Source organism: Balaenoptera borealis (genome assembly GCF_965194805.1).
Source record: "Balaenoptera borealis genome assembly, chromosome: 14".
In the NCBI taxonomy this organism is placed as follows: domain Eukaryota; kingdom Metazoa; phylum Chordata; class Mammalia; order Artiodactyla; family Balaenopteridae; genus Balaenoptera; species Balaenoptera borealis.
In genome coordinates, this window is record NC_138875.1 from 85,196,660 (window position 1) to 85,206,456 (window position 9,797).

Here is a 9,797-nt window from a genome sequence, read left to right on the forward strand (position 1 = left end):
TGCTTGTTAGGCTTGCTCAAAGCACTTTATTCAATGTGAAACCGCAAGTAACTCGGAGCCCCTCGGCTGGTCCACTGCCATATTCAGATCCTAAGGAGTGAGAGCGCAGTCAGCCCCACTTCTTTTTTCTTCACACACACCCGGTAACCTGAACAAACTATTGCTCTCAATTAATGATTGCTACAGATCTGTCGCTACTACCTCTCACTTCCTTATTTTCATATTCTCCATTATGATCATTATTATTGCTACTACTACTAAGTGACCTGACAAAGAATAAACAAATTAACTTCTTGGTAACCCTTTTGTAAAGTCATTCTGAGAATGCTCTTTGAATCCCTTGCTTAGGTAATGGGCACGCCTGGGTGATTCTTGCCCCCTACCGGCCGCGCTTCGCACTCGCCTTGAGCTCAAAGCAAACCTATGGTTTGGTTAACTTGGAGGTTAAGGTGTGAGCTCTTCAAGAGACAGTGTGGGGCTGGGGGAGAGGAAAAAAAATGTAGTCATGGCAAGAATAATTATGACTCTTCCAACATTGTGTTTATATACATGAATATGTATTATATATGTATACATGTAAACAGACACCTTAAATTGCAGATTTGCTAATCACTGTACCTCCATTATTTCGTTTAATCCGTACACACACAAACCTATAAAGGTAAAAAAAATAAAAATAGTTCCATAAGAACAAGGCCTTGGGGACTTCCCTGGCGATCCAGTGGTTAAGACTCTGCGCTTCCACTGCAGGGGCACAGGTTCAATTCCTGGTTGGGGAACTAAGACCCCGCATGCTGCTTGGCATGGCCAAAAAAAAAGAACCATGGGAGACCAAGGCCTTCATCTGTCTTGTTCACTACTTTCCCCTAGCCTAGTTTATGGTCTAGTGTAGATGACAGCAAACAAGCAATTGTCACATTATAAAAAGAGAAAGAATACAGCAAAAAAACTAAGACATTGTATTGATAGTTAATGCATCAGTGTCTTTGGAGCTTGGTTGGAGCAATTCAGTTTCCAAGTGGCCCCCAAACTCTAGTTGTACACCGGAACTAGATGAGTCCTAGATTCTGAAGACAGAGGTCTAACCTAGGAACTCCCACCTTTTGAGGTACTTTCTGAGCATCTAAGCCAGATCCTTGCCACCATCTCTGCATAATCTCTTTACCTTGAACCAAAGTAAAAGATGGTGTTTCAGGGGATATTTATAATATAACTGCACATATGCACACAAATGTTATGCACAAGGTCATTCATTGCAGCAGCATTTGTAGAAGGAAAAGATGGGAAACAACTTTAATGTCTTTGAAGAAAAGACTAATTAACTAAACTATGGTACTTTCCTACAGTGAAACAGTTGTTCAAAAGAATGAAGCACCTCTGGGACTTCCCCAGTGGCACAGTGGGTAAGAATCCTCCTGCCAATGCAGGGGACATGGGTTTGATCCCTGGTCCAGGAAGATCCTACATGCCATGGAGCAACTAAGCCCGTGTGCCACAGCTACTGAAGTCCGTGTGCCTATAGCCCGTGCTCCACAACAAGAGAAGCCACCACAAGGAGAAGCCCGCACACCGCAACAAAGAGTAGCCCCCGGTCGCCACAACTAGAGAAAGGCTGCACGCAGCAACGAAGACCCAACACAGCCAAAATAAGTAAATAAAATTTAAAAAAAAATAGAATGAAGCACTTCTGTCTATGAGAATATATATTTTGCTTGCATGTTCGCGTGGAGCATCTCAGAATGACAACACAAGTAGCAGTTGTATCAGGGGATGGGAACTGAGAGACTGAGGGTCAGAGGCAGGAGGAAGACTTACTAGCTGCGTCCAGAACAGAGATACTACTGGAAGCAGATAATTCAGAAAAATCCATATTCGGGCATGGTATTGACTCCCCCCCCATTCAGGGGGGGCTATTTATATTTACACTACACTTCTCATTTCATTCAACTAATATTTGAGCCAGATACCGTGTTAGAGGTATTGTGTTAGGGACACAAGTTTAAGAAAAACAAGGGGGATGTGAGGGATGGTGCCTGCTCTTGAGATAAATGCCCTTACAGTCTAGTGGGCATTAATCCCAAAATTACACAAAATGTAAACTTGTAGCTGTGACAATGCTACATAAAAGCTAACAGAGCCTATTATAGAGTAATTTGACCTCATCAGGGAAGTCAAAAAAGTCTTCCTTGAGAGAGCAATAACCCAGATGAGATTTGAAAAGTAGGTGTTAACTACGCAAAGTGAAGGGAGAACTGCACTTGAGAAAGAGGAAACAGCACATGCAAATGTTCTGAAACAGGAGCGAAGCAAAGAGAAGGGACAGTAACGAAGCAAGTGCACCAGGGACTTCCCTGGGTGGCCCAGTGGTTAAGACTCCACAGTTCCACTGTAGGGGGCACGGGTTGGATCCCTGGTCGGGGAACTGAGATCCTGCACGATGGGGCCAGAAAACGAAAAAAAAAAAAAAAACACACACAAAGCAAGTGCACCAGTTGTTAAGATAATGTTTCTCAGCTCCAAACCCAAGCATCTATGCTCTGCTTTGTGATGCACTGCAGAACTACGTTTCTGCTTTGCCAGCTGTTTCAGAGCCACTAGGCTGGAGCAGGAAAAAGTTTCCTGTGAATGTCATCCCAGCAACACCTCTTCACCCTGGCACGTGCATTTCCCTCCAAAGTGATACCACAGCAGCTATATCAGTTTGCAGTTTTTCCCACACTTACAGAGCTGGCCTCTTCACACCAAACTCTCCTCTCAGACACGAGGACCAGTGAGAGCATCTGCGGGGTCACCCTCCAAGCTCAGAGACACTAACACCAGTTGAGCAGAACCCCCTCCTTGGAGTTTCAGCAACATGGGGCCCCTCTTCTACATTTCTAAGTTTTTTTTTTTCTAAATATTTACTTAGCTGCCTTGGGTCTTAGTTGCGGCATGCAGGATCTAGTTCCCTGACCAGGGATCAAACCCGGCCACCTGCATTGGGAGCGTGGAGTCTTAACCACTGGACCACCAGGGAAGTCCCCATTTATAAGTTTAAATTACACCAACCCCTTCCCTTTGTCCCCTTAGCCTGAGTGGTGAGAATTGCTTTCCACAGTTGCAACGTCTGTGATGCCTTCAAGTTCTCTCTTTACCCTTTCAGTTACCTAGTTCACCAGTTTATACCTAGTTAACAATTTTTTTTTTTTTTTTTTTGCCACACTGCGCGGCTTGTGGGATCCTAGTTCCCCGACCAGGATTGAACCCAGGCCCTCGGCAGTGAAAGCAGGGAGTACTTAACCACTGGAATGCCAGGGAATGCCCAACAATTTCTTATCTTAAATTTTCCTCATTAAATAACTGGTGTGGTATCTGCCTTCTGTCTGCACCTTGATTGATATAGCAAGTAAAAAGGAGTTACTAGTAGGATTGCAAAAAGTAGATAAAGATCATTCTCAAAGAGCCTTTTATAACTGAGTTTGGACTTTATTCTGTAAGCTACAAAGAACTCAGAAGCCTGTTATTCAGAGAACTGCCATGGTTCGATATGCATTCTAGAAGAATCACTCTGGAAGCAGTGCAGCAGTTGGATCTAAGAACTGGGCTGCAGGTACAAAGACCAGACAGGTCGAGAGGAGAGGAGAACAGAACCTGAACTGGAGCAAAATTGTTGAGCAATAGAAGAAGGCCAAGTGCCATTAGCTGAAACACTGACCTCAGGAAGACAAACAGGTCTAAAGAGGAAGATAATGAGTTCGGCTTTAGATAGGAGGAATGCTTTGCTTACCTATTGTTAGGTAAAAAATGACCCCCAAATGTAACGACTTAACACAACAACTGCAATGTTATTCTCATGATTCTGCAAGTTGGGCTGGGCTCAGCTGGACAGTTCTTCTGGTTTTGCTAACAGTCACTTGTGTGACTGTATTCAGCTGGTGGATCGGCTGTGGGCTGGGCTCAGCTGGGATGCTGGGACAGCTGTATTTCTCTCTCTCAAAGTGGTCTCTCCAGCAGCCTCTCCATGGTTCTTGTACTGTGGCTCAGGACTCCCAAGAACATGAAAGCAGAAGCTTCTAGCCTTTCTTAAATTTTAGGCTTTCAAATGACACAGTGATGTTTCCACCATATTCTGTTGGTTAACAAGGCCAAATAGGACTCAAGGAAAGTCACACAAGGGTATGAATAGTGGGAGATGCTGTTCACTGGAGGCTACCTAAGTCTATCATAAGGAATTTTGAGAGGCCTGTGGGAATCCAAGTGGAGATGTCTAGCAAGCAGTTGAGTCTACAGCTTGAGAATCCAGATGGGGATTAAAACATGAGAGAGGATAAAACTGTACTCAGAGAATGCAGAGAGAAGAGCAGGGGCCCAAGGGCAGAACCCTGAGGTCCTATATCTAAAAAGTGAATATGCAATGAGACTTAGAAAGATCAATCAGAGAGGTCAAAGCAGAACCAAGGCAGTAGAGTTTTAAGGAATGAGTGATCAAGCAATATCTAACGCAGCAGAGAGCACCAGAATGTGGGCTGAAGCGTGTACTGGATTTTAGAAGGTGGTAGACATAATCGCAGGTAGCGGTATTGTTGTTGTTGTTGTTGAAGACTTTAATTTTTAGAGAAGTTTTAGATTCCCAGCCAAACTGAGGAGAAGGAACAGAGATTTCCCATCTACCCCCTGACCCCACATTTGCATAGCCTCCCCCACTATCCACGGCCCCTGCCAGATGATACATTTGTTACAATTGATGAACCTACATGGACACATCATTATCACCCAGAGTCCATGGTTTACTTCTTCTTGGTGGTGTACACTGTATGAGTTTGGACATGTATAATTACATGTGTCCGTCATTACAGTATCATTCAGAGTATTTTCACTGCCCTAAAAATCCTCTGTGCTCTGTAACAGCAGTTGTTTTGACTGCTCAGAATCCATCTCTCTCTTTTTTTTATTTTTTTGGCTGCACCACACAACAAGTGGGATCCCTAACCAGGGATCAAACCCGCACCCCCTGCATTGGAAGGCAGATTCTGAACCACTGGACCACCAGGGAAGTCCCATCTTGTGTATTTCTTGCCCCAGGCTTAACCACTGGACCACCAGAGAAGTCCCATCTTGTGTATTTCTTGCCCCAGGCTTAACCACTGGACCACCAGAGAAGTCCCATCTTGTGTATTTCTTGCCCCAGTCTTAACCACTGGACTGCCAGGGAAGTCCCTAGAATCCACCTCTCTTTCTTCAGATAACAGCACCTTAAATTTATCATGCCCTCTCAAAGTCCATGTGGTATGGAAAGGGCTAACATTCTCCCACATACATCACTCCAGGGTAGAGCATGTAATATGGGTCTGGCCAATTAGAATACTGGATCCACTGTCAAGGCCACTTTGATTGGTTTAGTGCCAGCCAGTGAGTTTCAATTCTAGAACTTTTTACTGAAAATAATAGGAAAAAGACACTCCCTTGCCAAACTAACATTGGGAAGTGGGGGCAGAGGCCATGATGTGGAGCTGGAGACCAGTCTATGAAGCCAACCTAGAAATCAGTGGGGCAAAGAGCAGGATGGGGAGAGAGAGGGAGAGACTAAACCCTGATGACCTTCTAATGACATCCTTTGAGTCCCTGGATCATCCTGTCATGCCTGAATCTACTCAAACCCTGAGCTTTTCTGTTATGAGAGACAATAAACTCCCTTTTTTTTTTTTTTTTGGCTGCACTGCACAGCATGTGGGATCTCAGTTCCCCGACCAGGGATCGAACCTGTGTCCCCTGCAGTGGAAGTGTGGAGTCTTAACAACTGGACTGCCAGGGAACTCCTCCCTTATTTTCTTAAACTAGGTTGAGCTTTGTTTCCTCTCATTTGCAATCCAAAACAATCTTGACCAGGCATCCCTGGTGGCGCAGTGGTTAAGAATCTGCCTGTCATTGCAGGGGACACGGGTTAGAGCCCTGGTCTGGGAAGATCCCACATGCCGCAGAGCAACTAAGCCCATGCGCCGCAACTACTGAGCCTGCGTGCCTGGAGCCCATGAGCTGCAACAAGAGAAGCCACCGCAAGGAGAAGCCCGCACACCGCAACGAAGAGTAGCCCTCGCTCGCTGCAACTAGAGAAAGCCCGCGCGCAGCAACGAGGACCCAACAAAGCCAAATAAATAAATAAATAAATTTATTTATTTTTTAAAAAATAAAAAAAATAAATAAATGAAATAATTTTTTTAAAATTAAAAGGAAAAAACAATCTTGACCAATATAGATACTAATTAAAATGGAATTTTGAAAGGTTCATATATATATTTAAACTAATTTTTAAAGTGTTTTTTTAACTTCTCTATTTTATTTTATTATATTTTATTATATATTCTTGGCCATGCAATGTGCCAAGCAGGATCTTTAGTTCCCTGACCAGGGATTGGATCCATGTTCCCTTGCAGTGCAGGCACGGACTTAACCACTGGATGGCCAGGGAAGTCCCTAAAGGTTTTGTTTTGTTTTGTTTTTAAGATTTTTTCCTTGATGTAAACCATTTTTAAAGTCTTTATTGAATTTGTTACAATATTGCTTCTGTTTTATGTTTTGTTTTTTTGGCTCCGAGGCATGTGGGATCCTAGCTCCCCAACCAGGAGTCAAATCCGCATCCCCACACACACTGGAAGGCGAAGTCCTAACCACTGGACTGCCAGGGAATTCCCCTCTCTCATTTAATTCTAACAATAAACCTATGAGGTAGAAAGAGTATTGTTTTACCCTCACTTGCTTGCATTCCAAGTATATTACATATATTGTATATATGCATATTGCACATATTAACATATACGTGTATGTATACATATGGGGGAAGTTTATATATTTATGTATCTGTGTATATCTATCCATACATACATACATATTTATATATATATACACACACATACATATAATAGGAAAAGGTATGTATATTATTTATACTCACAGATGAATGGAAGGAATTAGTAGATCACAGTGGTCACCAGCTGTGGAATACATGTCCCATTCAGTAGAACCTTTTAAGAACTGATGCTGGGACTTCCCTGGTGGTCCAGTGGTAAAGAATCCACCTTACAATGCAGGGGGCACGGGTTCGATCCCTGGTCAGGGAACTAAGATCCCCCATGCCGCAGGGCAACTAAGCCCGCGCGCCGCAACTTCTGATCTTGCATGCCTCAGTGAGAGAGCCCGTGTGCCACAAACTACAGCGCCCACGTGCCACAACTAGAGAGAAGCCCGCGTGCCGCAACGAAGATCCGGAGTGCCACACTAAGACCAGACGCAGCCAAAAATAAAAATAAAATAAATAAGTAAATAATAAATTTTAAAAAAACCTTCCATTAAAAAAAAAGAACTGATGCTAATAAAAAAGTATTAAACAATAGCAAAAGCCTGGAGCAAATATTAATGCAAAGATAACCCTAGAGTAAGGAAAGTCATCTCAGCACTGGTGTGATTTCACCCACGTCATCTTAGGAGGATGGAGATCGGTAAGCAGGCAGTCCTGAAGCATGTCACATTTTTCCAAGATCCTGAGTCTCAATGCAGATTACTAGATTACTGTAACTGTAGCTATTTGCAATCCTTCTGTTTGCATAACTGTTTGCAAAATTGCTGTTCAGATTGACCAATCTATCCATCTACCCTTGGCTTAAAACCATGTAGTGGCTTCTTATCAGATTTGGGATAAAAGTCTCAGTCCTTACTAATGGCTTTTGTGTCCATCAGGGTCCGGTCAGGAAAACAGAATTTAAAATAGGAAATTCATTAAACAGGTGGTGGAGGACCAAACAAGCAGAAAGGGAACACTGAAGTCATTTAATAATAACTGCAGGAAGCAGCTCCCATTTCTAGGGCTGGAGAACAAAGAGACCCGTTGGGGTTAGCAGAGAAGAAGAATCAGAAGAGGATTCCTGGAAGGCTGGTTCTTATGCCTCTGAGAAAGGGGCACCATGACGTTGGCACTGGCCCTTCAAGAGCTTACGGGAGGGGCCCTGCAAAGCTGGGGCTCAGAACTCTGAAGAGGGGCTGCTGCTGGTACTTCTGAGGTAGCACACTGAGGCTATTTCTGGAAAGAGCCTGGAGAATGAACCAAATGGCCTGTCAGAAGCAAAATGTCATTACTTACCCTGACAGGAATAGCAAGCAAACAGGCAGGAGTGAGTCCCTCCCCCTGCCTTCCAGTCTCCCTGTATCCTCACCTATTGACAGAACCTAACACTAGCTGACAAAGGTGCACTACAATTTGCAGCCCAAATATTGCAGAGCAGGGTGGAGAAGAGTGAATTTGGAGCTGAGAGACCAGCACAGGCTTCAAGGGCCTATGTGATCTAGCCCCTGCCTTCCTTCCCAGCCTGATCCCCTCCATTCTCATCATACACTCAGTTCCGATCACATTGGGTTTCTTTTTCTTTCCCCAGACAACAAAGCTTATTCCCACTTCTGGGGCATTTGCACTCACTATTCCCTCTATCTACAAGTACCTTCTCCCTTGGGACTCACTTATTTAGGGTATAACTTAAAGCCACCAACTCAAAGAGGATTTCTCTGACTTCACCAATCCATAGAAGCAATGATCTCCCCACTCACACTCTGTAAAATTCCCTGTTTTCATTTTACCCATAGCATTAATAGCTATTTAATATTTAAAAAGTGATTTCTTGTTAGTTTCTGTCCTAAAAAATGTAGGGATCTGTCTTATTCGCCACTGTATCCTTGGGGGACCAGACAGTGTCAGGTATACAGCTCAATAAATGTTGAATTAATGCATTTTAGAGAAAGTAAAAACCTCTGTGTATTTATGGAAGCTGGAAGGAAACCTGGAGATCACAGCTGACTCCATCATTTGACAGCTGGGTAAACAGAGGGACAGAGAGCTGAAATAATACACCAAAGGGCACACAGTGAGTGAGAAGTGTTGCTTCCTACTTTTCCCAGTGCTTTCACATATATCACTTTATTTTGCTCTCCTACTTTCCTGGTGCAATGGTAGGGTACTTGGGCAATGGTGGGGATTCCAAACTCTTCTTGGGGACCGAAGAGAGAGAATGGATGAGTGACCTCTCCTCATATGTCCAGGAGGGGTCCCCAGGGAAGAGCTGTAACTGGACACCTTACCTGTGTTCAAAGCAAAGAATACCCAGGACATCTGTGTTTCTCTGGGACCTTACGACCGAGCTCCCCTGGGTGGAGAAAGGTGCCCGGTTGTTTCCGTGGGGTTAAGGTAGCCCTCTAGTGGACTAACAGTCAAAAGGCTGATCCAGGACCTGCAATTAAATTGCTGGGTGACACTGGGCAGCAAGTTAGTTACCTGTTCCTGCTGGTCCTCTCTTTCCCCATCTGTAAAACGGTTGGGGTATGTTGGGCTAGGATTGCTGTGGCTCAGCGAGGCTGACTCAGTTGGTAAGAACTGTGCCCGCGGGTTTTGAATACTGTAAGAGTGGACTCGATAAACCTTTCAATTTAGGAATGAATGGATTAAACTGCTGGAAAGGTCAAGGTGGTGCAGATGTTAAACTGCTGGGACCTAGGCTTCCCAGGTCATAAGGGGAGGTCGAGGGGTCAAAGGTCGGGTTCCGGTCAAACGCCCAAAAAACCGGAAGTCCCGAGTGGGTCTAATCCGAGGCCGGGCCTCCAGCCGCATGACTAATAAATCTCCCCGGGGCGGAGCTGCAGCACCCGGAGAGGGCGGAGTTTGGGGCCTCCCAATGGCAGCGCGGATGTCCTTCCAGCGCAGCCAATCAACGTGGGGAGACGGTAAAATTTAAACCCCCTCCCACGTCCTCCGAGGGGACCTGTCCTGAAAGCGTTTGTAT